The following is a 20259-nucleotide window of genomic DNA, read 5'->3' as shown; positions in this document are numbered from 1 at the left end:
AAAATTCAAAAGAAAGTAAACTTGGGGTAGCATAGAAATTTAAACACACAATTTGGTAAGACAATATATATAGAGAGAAATACCAAAGCTAGTGATCAAAGGTTAAAATGTAGCTCAAAACAATAGCAAATTGCATTAATGAACAATCATTTTAAGTAACATTTTAAAGTGATAAATACGACTTAGCAACGTTAATTCATTCATATTGAAAGAAACATAAATGTCTGTTCTATCACTAAAAGCCTGGAGGCCTTTGTCATTAGGCTCTATCCCCTGCTCATACAACACAACATAATATGCAATCCTAATATCCACATTTAATTTCTAGAAACTGATTCTGTTTCTGGGATGGGATAGCTCAAGCTGGGGCTGGCAAATCTAGTGGAAAGACAGCAAAAATACTTTCAAAATTTCTTTCATTGGCCAAAATGTGATGACTATGAATGTGGATCAAAAATCAATTGTTCATAGCTGTAGACTGGAATTATTTGGGTCTATGAAAGGCCATAAGTATATGATGATGTTCAAAAGGGATAAATAATGGAAATTATGCTAGATAAATTTACAGGTGACCCCTTATAAACTCACAAACTCACAGCAGCTATTATAACCATACATCAAAGAATTGATATATCTCTAGACCTTTGCTTAAGTGGAGCATGCAGATTATTAGTAGAAGCTATTCTGGAATGGTGTGGGCCCTATAAAAACAATTAGAACAGAAAAAGTTCTGTGGTTTCCTAAGAGGATGCAGGATTCCACCGTGTATGGACATTATCACTGGTGGCTGTGCATCCCACTAAGGAACTTGAGGTCAGGGAAAAAACAGGAAATGTTGTGCTTGCCCTGCCCATTGTGAACACCCAACCTCCAATATGTTTCTACATTCTTGGGTAACGAAATGGAGAACGACAGTGTGCATGTATGTGAGAGAGAGATCACTGCAAGTCAATCTGCAGCTCCTCTTAAACACTGCATGGTGTGACATCACTTTACACACAAAACAGTTTAGGAGGGTAGATACCAAGATGTAAACAGTGATTTTATCTGGAAAGTTGGGTTTAACATGTGTTTTACTATCTTATTTATAAAATAATATTAGCCAAGAAAAAGTCATTTTAATTTTGAAAATTAAAAGATTAAACATTCCATGAAGTTCTTCAAATACAATGAAAATAGCATTAGTTATTTAAGAGCTACAGAATTCTGTCCAGACATTTCAATACGGAAGTGCAAAAGTAATTGTGGTTTTTGCCATTAAAAGTAATTGTTAAGGTTATACCAAAAAATATTATTAGTGCAAAAAAAGAGACTTTAAATCCTGCCTCTAACAATGTATGACCTTGGGGCATGTTTAAACTCCCGTGAGCCTCAGTTTCTTCATATGTAAAATGTTGAAAATATCACTTACTTTATTGTTACCATTGAAGATACATTAATGATATGCCATGTATATATGTCTCATAAGCGTGAAACATAATATCCCATTCATAAAATACTTCACAATAGTAAGAAAGGGGAAATATGAATGAATATATAGTTGCATTTGCTTAAATTTGCATAAAGAAACTATGGAGGGATAAATACATAGCAAAGATAGTTTCTTGGCCTGAGGAGAAAAAAATAGGATGGATTGGAGAAGGTAAAAGTGAGACTTTCTATTATACCTTCTTATATTGTTTTGACTGATTTTAAAATAAAATCAGCTTCATAATAAATTCAAAAATTTATCCTCCAAACTCTATGCACCAGGACTAAATATTTTTTATGACAGTCATTTCTCATGTTTCTGATAATAAAGTACTCTTACAGATTCAGTTCCATATCCATGCTCTTCATTTTCTGTGACCTTCTATAATTGCCAGTTAGCACCACAAAATAAAATGTAGTTCTTCCTGTCTGTATCAGACTTCCAACTTCCTAGGAAACGCCTTCTCTGTGTTCTTTGTGTCACATCCACAGCCAGAGATAAATCACAGATATATTGATTTTAGGTATCCACATGTTTGTTACTATTTTAGATCCCTCCTTTGATTACTTATGAATTAATTTTTTAAAAAATACTTAGGACACTGGATTTCTTTGGGAATACCTAATTACCTAGCCTAGAAATCTTCAACCAAAACAATCTTTGAAATGTAGCATCTAACATTAATTTCAATTTCTACTAATGCCAATTATTCAACTACCTTGATGAGAAATTCGAATGTTGAGAATTTAAAAATTCAGACAAGAAAATGAGATAATAATGCTTTGATGCATTACAGTAGAAGAGCTATTAATTTTTCTCACAGATAATTAATTTCTCCTAGGTAGGTAGAGGAAGGAATATAGGTGAAAGTGCTTTCAGTTTGTATTCAGTTTTGATGTGAAAAATTTCCCTCCTATCAAGGAATCTATAGAAATAATTACTACTTGTAATAAGTTCTTTATATTCAAAATTTGACATGTTACAAGGTCTACTAATGACAACGTCCATGCAGACCCAAAGCCCTTCTGCTTTCTGTGCTGTGTCGGAGGCATCGTTTCTTTAAAAAGATTTGAGAATCTGACTGAATTGCACAACTGTGCTTATTTTTTTAACTCATAATTCAGGGAACAAAAATGTAAGCTGTTCATACCTAAAATGAAGACGTACTATAATTGGAAATCCAGGAAAAGCACTAACCTAGTTAAAGCATATGTCTTTCATTAGGGGAGGAGCAGAAATGAAAAAAAAATAGTTTAAAGTTATGTTTTCAATATTTCTGACTTCATTTTCATATTTCACAGCACCAAATTGTGATGATCTTATAATTTAGAGAAGAAAATGCCAATTTAGAGAAGAAAACGAAGACATTCAACAATCTTGGGAATTTTTATAGTGGACTTTTTAATTCCAAGAATACAGTGTCCAAAATGTAGCTTGGCTAAAGTGATAGGCCTAAGCTCTAAAGAGACAATCCTTAAATTCAGGCCTTTCATTTCCAGTTGAAGTTAATTAAAATGAAAGATACGTATGACATAGAAACTGTTTTCACATCTACAAGTATATTAGTCTTCTCCTTTAGGAAAGACAATCTTTTTCTTCCACTGCCCTTGTAAAATATCCCTTAGGATAGAAAATAGCCCAACATATGTTTCTGTTGAAACGTTGAACAGTCATTCATTAACCTTGAGTACATGGTGCCGTGAAGAAGACAGTATCCAAATGTATTTTCTCGGTTTCTCACTCTTCACCTGTCTGAAAACGACTTTCAAATGTACAGTGCTCAAGCACATTTTTGTTCTTTGGTGAGAGTCATTTGTATACTCATTCCTATGCCCACTATCTTGTCCCACTTCAAAGCATTGTACAGTTTTTTTCTTCTGCTTGAAACACTATTTCCTGGATGGGCACATGCCTGCTTCTGTATAATTCAGGCTTTAATTCAAAGAGAGGCCTTCCCTTCGTGCCACTTTACCCTATATGATCCTCATATGGTACATATAGTGTCTGAAATTGCCCTTTATATATGGTTATTTTTGTGTTGACTTCTGTTTCACTCTAACTAGAATCTTTGCTCATCAAGGCCAGGACATCTGTCTTCTGTACCCCTGTTACTGGTGCTTAAAATAGCACCTGGCCCATTATAAACAAATAAGTGATCCTAAACTCTTTGACAACAGGAATACAGTCTTCTGTTCTCTGAAATGCTATGCATTAGTAGGTAGCCAAAAGTTATCGTTCTCCAAGGATTCTACCACCACTCTAAATGTGAACAAACAAAATTAAGCACTGAAATCCAGTTTAAAACCAAAATAAATACTTAGAAAACATTGGGTGCTGAGGTCCAGATTCAAAGTGTTTAGAAAGTGAAAGACAACAAATTTTGAAACTAAATGACCTTATTTTGCTAACTGAATGCCATAAAATCTGAAAAAAAAAAAACATAATAAACTGAGCAATTGAACCATAAGTCATGTTATCAAAATTTGAATTCATGCTTGAATCATTTGTTAGAAGGAAGATATTTTAACTTGTTCAGTGTACTATGACGGTAAACCTTAATAATGTAAGTACTAACTTATTACTAATTTAGTGGAAAGAATTAATAATCTTTAAAAGGACTTTGATACTAAAATTTATCTTCAAAACAGGAAGAAGTGGGTTCATTTTATAGTCAGAACAAGTGACAAAAAAGAAAATAAAGATACTTATATATGAACCTGGCTAAAAAGGTTAAATTTAATTTTAATTATATAGTTTTATTAGGTATATGGATATACTAGGTGTTATATTAGGTAAGAAATAGCTGTTTTGTAGGTAAAAAGCAGCTGAAAATCAGCTATTATCATCTACTGAAGATTTCCTAAATGCCAAACATTGTAATGGCAACTGCACATTATATCATTTAATTCTCACAACAAATCTATGAGCATTATCCCTATTTTTACAAATAAAAAATAGCAGGCTTATAGAAATTAATAAACTTCTGCAAGGTCAAAGACTTAACCAGTGCCCCAATCTCTCAATCTCCACAACCCATTCTGATTCCACTATGCTACCCTACACTCTGGAAGCATGTGCTTTTCATTAATTACCAACATGTTTGCCTAAAAGTTTCAATTTCTACTGCTGGCTGGATATCTGTGGTTGGACACATAAAACTCAGCATTCTAATTAATTTTTTGTGTATTAGCATTGACAAAATAGGAAAAGAAAAGTGCCTCTGAGGACCATCAGGACAGTAGCCAAGCTATTTCTCAGACCAATATTTATTTTTCCACGAGGTCAAGGGCAAGCTTTGTTTTCATCTTTAAAAGTTTATTTTTCTGCTATTAATTTGGAGGCTGCATGGAAAGCCAGTTTACAGGCTAAGTTAAATTGTGAAAAGCAAGATACAATGAGAAATAATGCGCTTGGAGTCAGATGAATCATTAGGGCTTTGGAACTAATGTACAGCAAATTGAGCCCAGTCCAAGAAAATGTAGATAAAATGAGTTTATAATCAAATAATAGAAGGTGGAAATCCATTTAAATGGAATAATGCTTCTGTTTAGTAGATAAGAATCCGTTTTAAGAATTAAGGTGAAAAATTAACATAGAATTTACATTTCTATACAATAGGCATAGCAGAACAAACGCTTATGGTAGATAAGGTGATGTCTATGTTGCTAGAGGTTTACAGGTGAAATTAAAAAATTATATTGACAATTGTTTGGTATGGTGAATGGCATTTAGTAGGGGTTTACCTACCTTCCCATCACAAACATTTTCAAACATCAACAGAAGGTTAAATGCTCGCTAAAGGCATGGATGAGTAAGACAGGCCAACTCCTAATCTTGACTCTACCTTTGCCAGCTTTGTGGTGAAGGGAAAGCCTCAACCTCTTTACACTTCCTGGTCAACTACAATAGAGTTAACAATAACCACCTGATAAAATGTCTAAGCATAAATAAGATGGTGTATGTGACAGGAGTTTGTCATCTATAAAGCATTATGCAAATGAAAATCAATATAATGTTAATAATAATAATAGAAGTTATAATAAAATGAAAAGCTAATTCCCTACAGGAAGGGTTGTGATCCCACTTCTGTAAAATTAAAATACCTGTGTTTATGATTGAATTAAAAAACTAGAAATAAAGATGTTAGTCCCTTAACTACTGACTTGCAGAGATGTCCATGATATTAAGTGAAAAAAGCAAATTGCGTACAATATAATTCTAATTTAAGGACCGCAAACAATGCATTCATGCTTATGTGCTTGAATATATTTGTATAAAGATACAGCAGGTTGTGGAATGGATCACTTCAGACTTAAGGGATTGAGATGGGAAGATGCTGAACTTTGATACGATGCACATGTGCACATGGGTACATGCATGAACACAAGCGCGCGCACACACACACCCATACACACACCCCTAACTGAACATCATTTGCTTTTTAACCACAAACCCATATTATTTTTGTAATTTGAGAAACAAAGAAAATTTTTAAAAATAATATGAGTAATATAAACCCTTGGAAATAGTATTAATGTTACCAAAAAATGTCACCAAGGTGTGTACCAGCACCCAAACCTACAGAATCACATAACTTATTAGCAATGTTCTAGCACAGTATTCCACATACTTTAATTTGCATTGTACTGCCAATCCAAGCTGACAACCCAATCCAACTATCCACTGAAACCACCCCCACATTGTCAAATTAAGGGGTCCACTCTGAGATCCAAATCTAGCCTAGGGACCAGAGACCCCTGGGGCATCTGAACTCTGGTAGAATAATTCAGAGGAGCTAGGGGAGAGAGAGGTTGTTAAAGACCTCAATACATAACAGAAAACCTATGATTCCATAAGTTTGGGAGTATCTAAGCCACTGCAGAGCTTAATCTACTTGAATGGCACAAGGAAGCCCTTGTAGTGATATGCTCACTTCAAACCATTTCAGACGTACTTTCCACTTACAGATAGTAGGGGGAAATTAGGACCATGTTCTCTATTTCTTTCTAATTTCCTTAGAAAAGTCTCTGCAAAGTGTAGAAATGCTGTAATGGAATGTTGACTGGGTATATAAAATAAACACATCCTAAGGGCTCCAACTGAAAGAAATCCTAGTAAGAATCAAAAAATGAGTTTTAAAGAAACGTGTCGCACTTTGCTTCTCTTCTGTAATCCTTTGTTTTTCATTCTTATGAAAGTCTAATTCTATGAAGAGAAATTACAGTGTTTCCACAGCAGATGTTTATATGATAAATCAAAGAAGGAGTTGGGGATACTTGGGAAGGGAAGTGAAAATCTTTGTAAGCAAGGCAGCATTTATTGACCATTAGTGACTTCTCGAAACTATTCATAAGGCTTCCACAGGTATTTGGAGTGGTCTGGAGGCCTTATCCCTGCTCAGGAAGAGATCTCTGCCCACAGATGAAATGTTCTCTCAATTTCTCAGGTAAGAGTGAAATGTTGTCACTCATTAGATGTGTTTCCATTCCCTCCAGATACAGTTCTTTGAACTTAGACCCCTCTTTATTTTCACCAAAGAATCCTAAGATGCTTTACTTTAGTGGCAATTTGAGGAAGAAACCTAGCTAGGCCTTTGGTTTTCTAGCTGATACTGTCACATCTTCAGAGCAGCTTTGAAAGGGGTCTTCTTCTATCTAAATTGAGAGATGACCTGGCACAGAGAGGAATGCTCTTCTAATCTATTTAAACACGTAATACAGAAGGGAGCAAGTGTTAAGCAAATGAGGGCTGCTCTTTGTGAGGCAAATTGTTCCAGCTGTGCAACAGAATAGCCTCCACGTGAAAGGCTCTGGACCCAGCAACGGTCCTTTGAAAATGAAATGTCTTCTGCAGACCACATAGGATGGATACACTGGATTCTGCTTCAGCAATACTGAGCCTAGCAGGACTGGGGCCCTGCCAGGAGGAAGGCCTAACTGGGGGGCACCTGAAGGAACACATTTAAAGTCAGTCTCTCCTTTACCTTCAAGGTATAAGTACAGCTCCAGTAATTCACAGGATTGTTCTCAAAAAGCCTACAAGTTACATAAAAGGAAAAGTTTGAGGGGGAAAGATCTCCAAAGGTGAGCAAGGAAGAAAAAATAAATTCAGATAGTAGAAGAGCTGCCAATTCAGTAAGTTGAGCCTTTCCAAATCTAACCATTTTTCTCAGTAGCATCCAATATTGAAAATGCTGCCACCCCAGAAACTTTTACATTTTCTTCCCAATGAGGTATTAAGGAAGATTAACCTCCCCTCACAGGCTTAGGGTCAAGGGAGAAAAAAGAAGCTTGTAACAGAGACAAAGTTGGAAGCAAATAAAAATTTTCATGAAAATTGAAATATGAACTGATAGTATATTTAAACTTGCCATCCATTTATTGGTCTGTTTTATAAAAATATGCTAAAAATAGCTTTAAAGAAGCTTTCTGAATCTCAAAGAATGAGATTTTATATAAAATCCAAAGGAGCTTTAGAAAGTCTTAAGGTTTGTCTAAGATGATGAAATGCGACTAGATGAGTTTGGAGAGGTGACAAGTTCAAATGTTAAAGCAGTAATGAGCTTGAGAGGATGCCAGGAGATAAAAGAGATGCTTTGGCACTTTGGGGAGAAAAAAAGCAACTCTTTTTCTCGGTACATAATATGTAGCATCTTTTTATATAGTTTACAAAGGAAAAAGTTCTTCATTTCCCGGAGTAAAAGCTTGATATAAAGCCTTGTTGGCTGTCTCTTTGAAAAGCAACGATTATAGCTACTGTAATTAAAATAATTATAAGAGAAATGGGTACAAATTCTTAGCCATGATGTAACTTTAAAATGCCATTTTCAGGAAAAATCGAAGAAATTAGGCATTCATACACACATATTTAGACCATTTAGACAAACAACTTTTATTTTGCAAGAGTTAGTATTCATGCAGCAAGATGTTAAGGTTTGAACAGTGCCACCCATACATTTATTTCTTCATGACAGATCAAACTTGAAAGAATTAAAACTCTAATCCAGCTCAGTGTCTGGCTTATTTTTTTTTTTTATGAGAATGAGTCATTCAGAACTCCACTAAATGTCTGCAGTGAGAGAACTCCTGGAGAGCTGGGCAGAGTGTGGGAAAGCTGTCATAGCTACTTTTGCTGTCAAGTTAACAATGCTGTATCAGTGCAACTAAAATGGTCAACTAGCCTTTCACACTGACAAATAGCAGCTCCTGAGAATAAATAAGCTTTCTTCCCATCTACAGAGTAAAACTATGTGTCATCATTGGACTCATAATGTCTTTTATACATATTACAGAGAACCTGGGAAAAGAAAAGAGCCCAGGCCATTTTTATTAATTGTTCAGGTAACTTGGTAGTCCTTGCCTCACTAAATTTCTTTGCTAGGTTAGAACTTTGTTTATCTTTTATTTGTGTAGAAAGCATTTTCTAGTGAGGATGCATTTCTGGTGAAGTGGCTATGTGAGGTTTACCCTGGAATAAACTGATTGCAAGAACCCTGGCAGATCATCTGAGACTGATCCAGGCTCTCTATTCTCTGCACCCTTTCTTTCCTTCTTAGCCTCCTCCTTTGTGGAGGAGGCCCTTTGGGGCATAATTACATCAATGTTGTGCTATGAGGTTGATCATTCTTAGCACCAGAGAGGCTGGTTTTATAGAACAAACATTCCAATCCAAAGAAGCTGAAAAATTTAAGCCAAATCCCATGGAGGGCTGTGAGGTGCCACCAGCTCTGATTCCTCATTGCCCCAGGGTGGACCAAGGAGCAGTGGTTTCCTCAGTTTTGACCACATGGGAAGTTGGAAGGGTAGAAAAGAAGGAGGAAGACCAAGGGAGAAAGGGCCTAAGGCTGACTCAGGTTAAAAGAGCCCAGTGAGGGCCGGGCGTGGTGGCTCACGCTTGTAATCCCAGCACTTTGGGAGGCGGAGGTGTGTGGATCATGAGGTCAAGAGATCGAGACCATCCTGGCCAACATGGTGAACCCCGTCTCTACTAAAAATACCAAAAGTACTGGGGTATGGTGGTGCATGCCTACCAGCTACTTGGGAGGCTGAGGCAGGAGAATCGCTTGAACCTGGGAGGCGGAGTTTGCAGTGAGCCCAGATAACACACCACTGCACTCCAGCCTGGTGACAGAGCGAGACTCCCTCTCAAAAAACAAGCAAACCACCCCCCCCCACAAAAAAAAAAAGAACCCAGTGAGAATAGTAAAAACAAAACAAAAAAGTTGCGCATCACATCCTGGACTCTGTCTGCAGTGAACTACTAGTAAGACTATTTTTTTTTTCTGGCAATGGACTATAAGTGCATGCTTCCGTAGAAATTACAGGGCATTTTAGAGGGTTACATGCAGAAGGTGAAATAAACTCCTAACTGTTCAGAAAATAAACGCTCCTGTTGTACACATGGCTGTGTATTCTTACTTCGTTGCAATGTGGACTTTTGAGAATTATTTAAATGAACAGTAACAGCAAGACGGCTTTAAATTCTTCTTGCCTCTAAAGAAGACTGGGCCCCCGAGTGTCCCTTTATTAAAAATAAACTTAAATGGATAAGCTAGTATGGTGGAAGTAGTGGTCAAAGTTAGAAAGCCAAACAAACAATGTCAGCTATAAGATGCTGATTTTCGGCCACGCGGGGTGGCTTACGCCTATAATCCCAGCACTTTGGGAGGCCAACGTGGGCAGATCATGAGGTCAGGAGATCTAGACCATCCTGGCTAACACGGTGAAACGCCGTCTCTACTAAAAAAAAAAATACAAAAAATTAGCCGGGCGTGGTGGCGGGCACCTGTAGTCCCGGCTACTCGGGAGGCTGAGGGAGGAGAATGGCGTGAACCCGGGAGACGGAGCTTGCAGTGAGCCGAGATGGCGCCACTGCACTCCAGCCTGGGCGACAGAGTGAGACTCCATCTCAAAAAAAAAAAAAAAAAATGCTGATTTTCATGTTTCCTGTGTATAGTAGGAGATACTGTGTATACATAGGAGCTCTTTATGCAGTGTTTATGTGACTTGTGATTGCCTTTACGCAGACTGCACTATGACTGCATTTTGTATCATGCTGTGTTAGCAGCTCCTACAGCATGATCTGTAAAATCAGGAGAGAGTGAGTCCCGCTGAACTCTAATTATTGTAATTATTACAATCATATGCAAAGAATGGGAAAAACGACACATAGTAATTATCTTTTTATTTGATCCTCAAACAAGCATAGATATTTCCTCTACCCCACTAAGTGGCCAGGCATGTTAGGAACTTAAGGAGGAACATTATTCTTTCATCCCTCTGATTTTAGCACAGTCTTCGTGAGTGAAACCAAAATGAAAGCAACTTTCAGACCCAGAGGCTGTTACAGCTCAGCTGAACAGGCTGCTCCGATAGGTTATAATAATGACATTTTACACTCTGCCTCTGTTGGAAATATGATATCGTCAATAGCTTGTGGATATCTTTTCCCTCCAGGCTTTGAGTAAAAGGTCACTTCCTGAGCGCGGCTTCCTGATCTAAGTAAGTCTTCCAAATACACATGTCTTCTTCATTATTGTCTCTCACTGCATCCTATTTTAATCATACTTATAATATATTATAATCAGAATTTTATTTTTCCATGTATATAGCAGCAAATGCAACAGCCTGGCATGTGGCAGGTAGTTGAAAGAGGGAATATTACCAATGGTGACTCCATGAGGCTCTCTGTATCAGGCAGAGAAATCCTCAGTGCATGGGTGTGAACAACAAAGAGCACCTCCCCACGTACCTGAAGCACCTTCCTGCCCTTTGTCATCTCCAGAAGAATTTCGCCTGAAACTGCCATGTGGGACAACCTCAGTACCTAGGAGAAAGTTTTTTAAAACCTAGATGCCAATATTCTGCCCAGAACTTAGGAATTGAATAACTCAACAAGCAGCTCTACTGAGCAAAGTGTATAAGCAGACAGCTCATGACAGAGAAAATAAAATTAATAAATGAATGCAAAAATATATACAACATCAAGAGACATTAAATAAAAGCATGTTAGATTCTCTATTTTCACCTTCTAAAAATACATATTTTAAACATAACCACTAATGCTAATGAGTTTGAGTTTGAAGTGAAACAGGTATACTCATCCACTGAAAACTGTCCCTACCCTTTTGGAAATGACAACATGGAGGAAGAGTGATGATGATGTTAATACTCTTTGGCCCAATCCTTCAAATTTACACTAAGGAGATAATGCAAAGGAAATTAAAAAGTTAATATTCACAAAACATTATTTCAGTATTTTGTGGGTCATTGTAAACATATGGAAAACATGGAAATGTCCAAAGAATGGCTGTGGTACAAAAAAGTGATTTTTTAAAAAGTTAGCAGACATTAAAGATTGATCAAATGAAATGAGTGCTAGGGAAAAGAGTCTATGTAGAAACAGAATACAAAATAATATGTCTATCATACATTCATTCAATCAGTAGTAAGCACCTATTGTATACCAGACAGTATTCTAAGAGCTGAGAATGTATCAGCAAACAAAACAAATTCCCTTCCCTCATTGAACTTTTACTCCAGCTAATAAAGATAGACAATAAACCAATAAGGAATAAAGTTGCTTATGATTTCCATCAAAGACAATAGCTTGTTACATTCAACCTCCCAGATATATGTCCATAAGTAAGTAAAGTAAAATAATTTTATTTTTAAAATTCTAGCATTTGTGTTCCAAAGTAAATGTGTCTAGGTTACCAATAAAATGAAAAATGCTAAATGTATCTATTGCAGAGGACACAAACCCAAGAAAATTCTGCTTCTCAAAAAAGATAACAGGAATGAAATTAATTCCAGAGGCAAGCATACTTGACTTCATCAGTGGAGTTTAATCTACCTTTTCTCTTGCTATCTTGGTTGAAATTTTACCTGGTTTAAATAAAACTATATTTTTACAGAGCTCAAATCCTTGGAAACTATATATAAAGTAGATCTCTTTCAGTACCCTGTTTGTTACTCTCCTAGTACTTACCATAATTGGCAATCATTTTATTTATTTGGCATGCTTAGTTGCTTTCGGTCTGTCTTCCTCTCTGGAAGGTCAGCCCCAAGGTGGCCATGGCCTGTGATATAGTTTGGATATTTGTTCCCTCCAAATCTCAAGTTCAAATTTGATCCCCAGTGTTGGAGGTAGGGCCTAGTGGAAGGTTTTTGGGTCATGGAGGCGGATCCCTCATGAACAGCATGGTGATGTCCTCTTGGTAATGAGTAAGTGCTCACTCTACTAGTTTTCCCATGAGCTTATTAGGAAGCTCCTCTCTCTGTGTCTCTCTCTCCTTCTCTTCCTGCTCTCTCCATGTGGTGGTTCCCCTTTGCCTTCTGCCATGAGTGGAAGCAGCCTAAGGCACTCACCAGAAGCAGATGCTGGCACCAAGCTTCTTGTACAGTCTGCAGAACCATGAGCCAAATAAACCTCTTTTCCTTGTAGATTACCCAGCCTCAGTTATTCCTTTTTGGACTCTCTTTCTCTTACATCCCACCTCTGATCTGGGTTCTGCCTACAAAATACTTCCAGAATTCAGTCACTTCACACTACATCCTTTTTGGAAGACAATTCTCCATGGGTATTTCATGTTTATTTCTACCCAACTTTCAAGTGGAGGTGCTGATAAATTTTGTGCTGACCTATCTTTTCAAGGAGGCTGTATAGCAAATAGCCTTGGAAGATAGTGATTGATAGTGTTACCCTCTGGAGAAGTGGTCATTTGTTTGCCCTACAGTATAATAAAGATAATGTCACCCCATAAAAAAGATCACAGGTTAGGCGAGTTTACTTGTAGTCCATTATAAAAGATTGGGGTTTCCTAAGCTTGGGGCCCCTCTGTTGTGACACAAACTCACTGTATGCACAACATTCACCCAGGCCACTCTGCATCCCCTCATTGAGACTTGAGAGACAAGGAGAATGAGATAATCATGAAGCTCTGCTGACTGCTAAGTCATGAGAAGTAAAGTCCTTTGTAATCCAGAAGTCTCATGTGTCTTTTACCAGCATTCATGAAACTGTTCCAGGCTAACTTGCTAACTTGCAAGTAGTGGGGTAAAACTCAGGTCCTGACAGTTTTTTCTTTTTCTTTTTCTTTTCTTTTTTTCTTTGTTGTTGTTGTTGTTCTTCTAAGACAGGGTCTGTCTCTGTTGCCCAGACTGGAATGGAGTGGCACGATCTCAGCTAACGGCAACCTCTGCCTCCCAGGCTCAAGCTATCCTCCTGCCTCAGCCTCCCAGAGTAGCTGGGACAACAGGCACTTACCACACCCAGCTAAGTAAGTCCCCACAGTTTTTGACAGTCCTCTACTCCAACTCTGCCACAATCAACCATCATCTGTCACTACTAAGTCTCCTAAAGGGTCTCCTGCTTCCATCTTGGTGGAAAATCCCCTACGGAAAATCCCCTACAGGATTTTCTGCACATTGCAGCCAGGATCCATTGAAAACCAAATCAGTCATAGCAACTCCTCTGCTTAAAACCCTCCAGTGACCTCTGTCTTTACAATGCTTTACAATGCCCAAAGTGCCTGACTCCTTGCTATTTTCCTTTATCTCATTTTGCTCCACTCTCCCTACTGCCCCATCAGCTCTAACCATGCTGTTCTTACTCTTCCTCTAGGTGTGCCCCCATCTCAAGGCCTTTACTCTTACTGCTCTCTCTGCCAGAAATGACCTCTCTCAGAGTTAGATCATTTCCTCACCGCTATTAGGCCTCTACTGAAACACTGCTTTCTTAGCAAGGTTTTCCCGATCACCCTATTTAGAATTGCAATCCCCCCTTCCTACCGTGCATGCTTGTCCCCTTTCTCTGCTTTATTTGTCTATGTAGCACTTTTTAGCTTCTAATATATCATTTGACATTTCTTTTTGATTATGTCGCCTTGCACTGGAATGTAAGCTCCACGAAGGCAAAGACTTTGCTTTGTCCGTTTCAGTATCTCTTACCTAGAACAATTTCCTAATCTATAACAACTTATTAAGTCAGTGCTTAATAAATTGCTGTTAAAATATTGAATATAGACTTCTAAATCAAGCTAGGCTCAATATCTTATTAATTATGCCACTTTGGACAAGTTGCATAGCCTCTCTGAGACCTAGATTCCTGATGGTAAGAAGAGAATTATCTTCCTCATATGATTGTTGAGTGGATTAGATGGACACATGAAAAGCACCTACTAAGCATTTAATGAAGTTAATTATATTTCATCTTAATAAAATCCAGATGAAATTTATTTTAATTACACACTAGTAATTAATTTGCATCAATTATATACCAGTGATTTTGGTATTGCCAGGGAAAACCTGATGTATTATGTATCACTAAGCATATCTTTTCAGCTTTTTATCCTCAGTACACAGCCCAGCTTCTAGCAAACACTAATCACTCAATAAGTGTTTGTTGGTTTGTTTTGTCTCTTCTCATCCTAAAATCCCCTACAGGATTTTAGGGGAAAATCAAAAAATATAGAGAAAAACTAAGTCACCTATAGTCCTTTTATGATCATGATTATTATTTTACTGTATTTTCTTCTGGATTTTTTCCTATGACTATTTTTAAACAGTAATTGTAGTATACATATATTTTTATATCTTGCTTTTTTCCACTTACTTTTTTGACACAAACATTTTTCTATACAGCTATGTTGTCTTTCCAACCATTAGTTTCTGATAGTTGTGTCATTTTGTCAAGTAGATGTATCACAGTTTACTTGACCATTTTCTCATTATTGGATATTTAAGTAATTCACTGTTCACTTTAATATATTTTAAATGACTTTTAAAAAGAGAGAGGAAAGAACCACCCACCTGCTTCTAAACTACAGCATGTCTGACCCTTTTTGGGGAAGAGAAACTGAATTCCTCTACTCTTCATTTGCAAGAGACACTTCTGAATAATTCATGAGTACATAAAGATGAAAAAGATATATATCATCTAGCTGATTATTAACATAATACAGCCAAATGAAACATTATCCTAAAAAGTCTCACTTAATTGCAGCTGTGGAAATGAGACTTTGAACATTTTAGAAAGAAATCATATTTGAGACGTAAATAAATACACTTCAAAATTATTTTAAGACATTGCCTAGTGAAAATTCTTCCCTGTAAATGGTGGTTATTGGGTTTTTTCCCCACAAAAATGGAAAATCAGTCCTTCCAATTAGCTAAGTTAGTGAACAATCTAAAGAATAATGTAGTAAATTTCAAAAATATCTGTAAAGAAAATGCAACGAAATTTCCTACCTTTTTGTATATAAATGTTAGTAGGGCCTTTTTTTGTTTGTTGTTTTTTATTTTTTAATTAGGTCATATGGAAAGTAACTCAGATGGTAATATGAAAACTATGTGCTAATTACTTCAATCGCTGGTAATTTTTTAATTATATAATTCCTAAAAGAAAATTATATTTCTTATATGAAAAATGAAAACATAAACAGAGAAAAAGATAAGTATAATGACATTTGTTTTACACAGGGCCAACGAAAGTAAAAAGAAATGGAAGGTCGGAGGACTACTCACAGACTCTTTGTAGGTTTCTGAATGCACATAAGATTCAAAAACTCAGAAGATATATGAGTTCCATTTTTTTTTTAACCTACAGGCCTCCATCCTGAGCCCGTGTCCCGATCGATCTCTGTCAGCTGCGTTCTAGGCCTGATTGTGTAGTTGCATCCTGAATATCCTTTTGCAGGTCTCCCGTGTTCTAATCCCTGTTTCCTGAATTCAGTGTCCTTATGATTCTTGGTTTATCCCCTTATTTTGGTTAAAGTATATCTTCTACTTGCTTCCTAAGAAGGCAAATGTTTTGAGGACTTCCATGGTTGATAAATACGTTTTTTTTTTTTTTTTTTAGACAAGGTCTTGCTTTGTCACCCAGGCTGGAGTGCAGTGGCACCATCGTGGCTCACTGCAACTTTGACTTCCCGGATTAAAGCGATCCTCACGCCTCACCCTATGAGTAGCTGGGACCACAGGCGCATGCCACTATGCTCAGCTAATTTTTTAAAATTTTGTGGAGACAGAATCTTCCTATGTTGCCCAGGCTGGTCCCAAACTCCTCGGCTCAAGCAATCTTCCAGCCTTGGTCTCCCAAAGTTCTGGGATCACAGGTGTGAGCTACCACACCTGGCCAGGGAAAAATCTTTATTCTACCCTTTATGCTACTTGATTAACAGTTTGGTTGGGTGTATACTCTTACGATTTTGAAGACATTGCTCCAATATTTTTCGGCATCACTTTTTGGAGTTGCGAAATTCCTGCCACTTAGACTTACAGGTGAAGGTAGAGGGTCTGGGGGAATACAACTGGCTGTCAGATTTCTGAGATCAGACTGTAAAGGGAAGTTGGTACTGAGAGTTCCATTGTTCAACTTCAAGCCTCCTCCAGTTCAAATCCTCTAGAGGAAAGTCAGTTGTTCCTGAAAGACAAGAGGATAGGATTGTTGCCTGGTGGAGATGAGGGGATTTGGAAGGTCCACCCACTTATGTTCCTTCTCCTTTTATCCCTACTTATACTTCTCCCCAAACTTCTGCAATACCTGGTTCTTCCAAGAGCTGAGCCTCCAGAGGTTGCCCAGGGCAAATCAGCATACTTCTAGTCTCATCAGATCCAACTTCTCATCTGTTTCCTGTCTTTTAAAAAATTTCATTCACTCCTATCTCTTATCTGTGCTCTATGTCCTTGTGAAATAATAACTTTAACAATAACAAACAAAGACATTGACTTTTTCTTAAAAGTGCCGAAGAGAAACAGCCTCTTTATTCTTCAGATGATGGCCTCTCAGAGCCTCCTTGACTCCGGGCTCCTCTGGTCCACTGTTCTAGTTCCCCCTTTAAGCTCTTGGAGTGCTGTGAACAGATCTCTAGTAGCTATTTTCTGTTCTTTGCTGATGTCTTCTTCTAAAAATACTACATTACACTCTGTATCACACAGTTGAGCACTTGATCACATCCCATCTTGATTCACCTTCTATTTCATGCATATTAACTGTAAGCATCTCACTGCAAGAACAAAGACTAATATATTTCTTATGCAGGCCTACAATGCCTAAAGTAGGCTATCTCTGTTATTAGTGTGCTTACAGATCACTTACAGAACTTGTTTAAAATGAAGAATCCCAGACTTTCTGGTAGGACAAGATGTTCCAGGCTTATCTTGTAAACTTTTTGCCCTAGATTCTAGAATCTGCCATTTACTCATCAAATTCTGGTTCCTTTTAATGAGAATGAAGATACAGAGACCACAATTAGGACAGTAGAGGTGTTCACTGCTGTGAGGTTATCATTGTTTTTCAGGTTATTTTAGGGAAAGGGCTACAAAATACTTTTTACAAAGCAATAAAATAGAGCACGTGTTCATACTGATACTTCCAATTCAAATCCAAGACTGTAGAACTTTTCTTAAGCTCATCAATCTTATTACTTCTATCTGTATCTCTTTTATCCTATACCAAATGTCCCAGCTTGCAGCATCTCATTATCATATTATATCCTATTTACTTTATCCCACAATATATACTCCTCAGTTTGAGAACAGCACTTACATTACCATCGATAACATGATTACCAAAAACAGTTTAAGATTATTTTGTCCTTTTTGTTTTTTCAGTTGGTCCTTTAGATATAATCCAATAGGAATGTAAAGAAAGCTTTAATATAGTTAACCATAATTTAAACTTACTTGAAATAATTCCCCTCTCTGTGGGTATGCCACCAACTCAATACATTTAGATTCATTTGCTTTAGTTTGCTTCTGATTTTTAGGATCATTTTTATTTTGTTTTATAATTATATAAAATATTTACATTGTTACAAAGTCAAATCTAAAAGTCAAATTATGTTCAGGGAAATCTACCTCCTATCTCTGTCTCCTTCACACTATTTTCTCCCTCCTAAAGAATAATCAATATGTTTTGTCATCAAATAAATGTATTATGTAACTATATATTATAAATGCAAACATAGATGTATTTCTTTTTTTTTCTTTTTTTTCTTTTTTTTTGAGATGGAGTCTTGCACTGTCGCCTGGGCTGGAGTGCAATGGCGTGATCTTGGCTAACTGCAACCCCTGCCTCCTGGGTTCATGCTATTCTCCTGTGTCAGCCTCCCGAACAGCTGAGATTACAGGTGCACACCACCACACCCAGCTAATTTTTTGTATTTTTAGTAGAGACGGGGTTTCACTATGTTGGCCAGACTGGTCTTGAACTCCTGACCTCATGATCTGCCCGCCTTGGCCTCCCAAAGTACTGGGATTACAGGCGTGAGCCACACCGCACCTGGCCCAAACATAGATGTATTTTTACCTTACCTGTCTTAGTTTGTTTTGTGTTACTGTAACAGAATACCATAGACTGAGTGATTTATAAAGAAAATAAAATTATTTCTTAACAGTTCTGGAGGCTGGGAAGTCCAAGGTTGAGGGACCCACATCTGGTGAGGGCCCTCTTACTGCGTCATCCCATGGAAGAAGGAAGAAGGGCAAGAGATCACATGTGCATGAGAGAGGAAGGGAGCCAAACTCATCCATTTATTAGGAACCCACTCTGTGATAACTAACCCACTCCCACAATAATGACATTAATTCATTCATGAGAGAAGAGCCCTCAGGACCTAATCACCTCTTAATAGTCCCAGCTCTTGACACTGCTGCATTGGGAATTAACCTTTCAATACATAGACTTTGGGAGACATACTAAAACCACAACGTCCACCCTTTAAAAGTGGTAACATACAATACATACTACTTTTCTCTACCTTTCTTTTCTTCATATATAATACATATACTAAAGACCCTCTATAGAAGATATGCCTTATTCTCTTTACAAACTCATAATTTACTGTGCTGCTATAATGAAGGTTATTTAACAAGTGCATGCTCTACTGATGAACATTTGGAAAGCCCAATGTTTTGCTACCACACATAATACTAGAATAAAGAAAGAGTTTTTTTAGTTATACCCTCTACTTGAATGTTCAATTTCTAATTTTACATGCTCCAAACTGAACTATGTTGATCTCTTCTCTAAATTCATTCCTCCTTTGTTTTCACCACCTCAATTAGTGTCACCATGAATCCAATTGCTCAGGCCAAAAACCTAGGAATCATGGCTGATTCTCTTCTTTCTTATATACCCTGCATCTAAACTGAAATCTTTCTCCTGCTCAAAACCTTCCAAATGCCTCCCATCATACTTAGAATAAAAACCCAAATCTTTATATGACCTTAAGAATTATAATGTGAGTTTTCATCACCTTTTTGATCTCATTTCCTCCATTGTTCCCTCTGTCTTAGTCTGTTCTGTGTTGCTATAAAAGAATACCTAAGACTGGGACACTTTATTTTATTATTTTATTTTATTATTATTATTTTTTTTTGAGATGGAGTTTAGCTCTTGTTGCCCAGGCTGGAGTGCAATGCACAATCTCAGCTCACCGCAACCTCCGCCTCAAGACTGGAAAATTTTTAAAGAGAAGTGGTTTATTTAGCTCATGGTTCTGCAGGCTGGGAAGTCTAAGGAGAGAGTTCTGGTTTCTGGTGAGGGCTTTTGTGGTGACAGCATAGTGGAAAAGGTCAAAAGGGAAGCAGACACATGTGAAGAGAGAAAACAAAAGGGATGCCCTGGCTTTATAACAACCCACTCTTGAAGCAACTAATCCATTCTCATAAGAACTAAGCTAGTCTTGCCAGAGTAAGAACTAACTATTGTAAGAATACCATGAAGCCATTCATGAGGGATCTACCCCTGTGACCTAAACACCTCTCACTAGGCCCCACCTCCCA

This window comes from Pan paniscus, chromosome 2 (assembly GCF_029289425.2).
Source record: "Pan paniscus chromosome 2, NHGRI_mPanPan1-v2.0_pri, whole genome shotgun sequence".
Lineage (NCBI taxonomy): Eukaryota > Metazoa > Chordata > Mammalia > Primates > Hominidae > Pan > Pan paniscus.
This window is presented reverse-complemented; position numbering follows the sequence as displayed.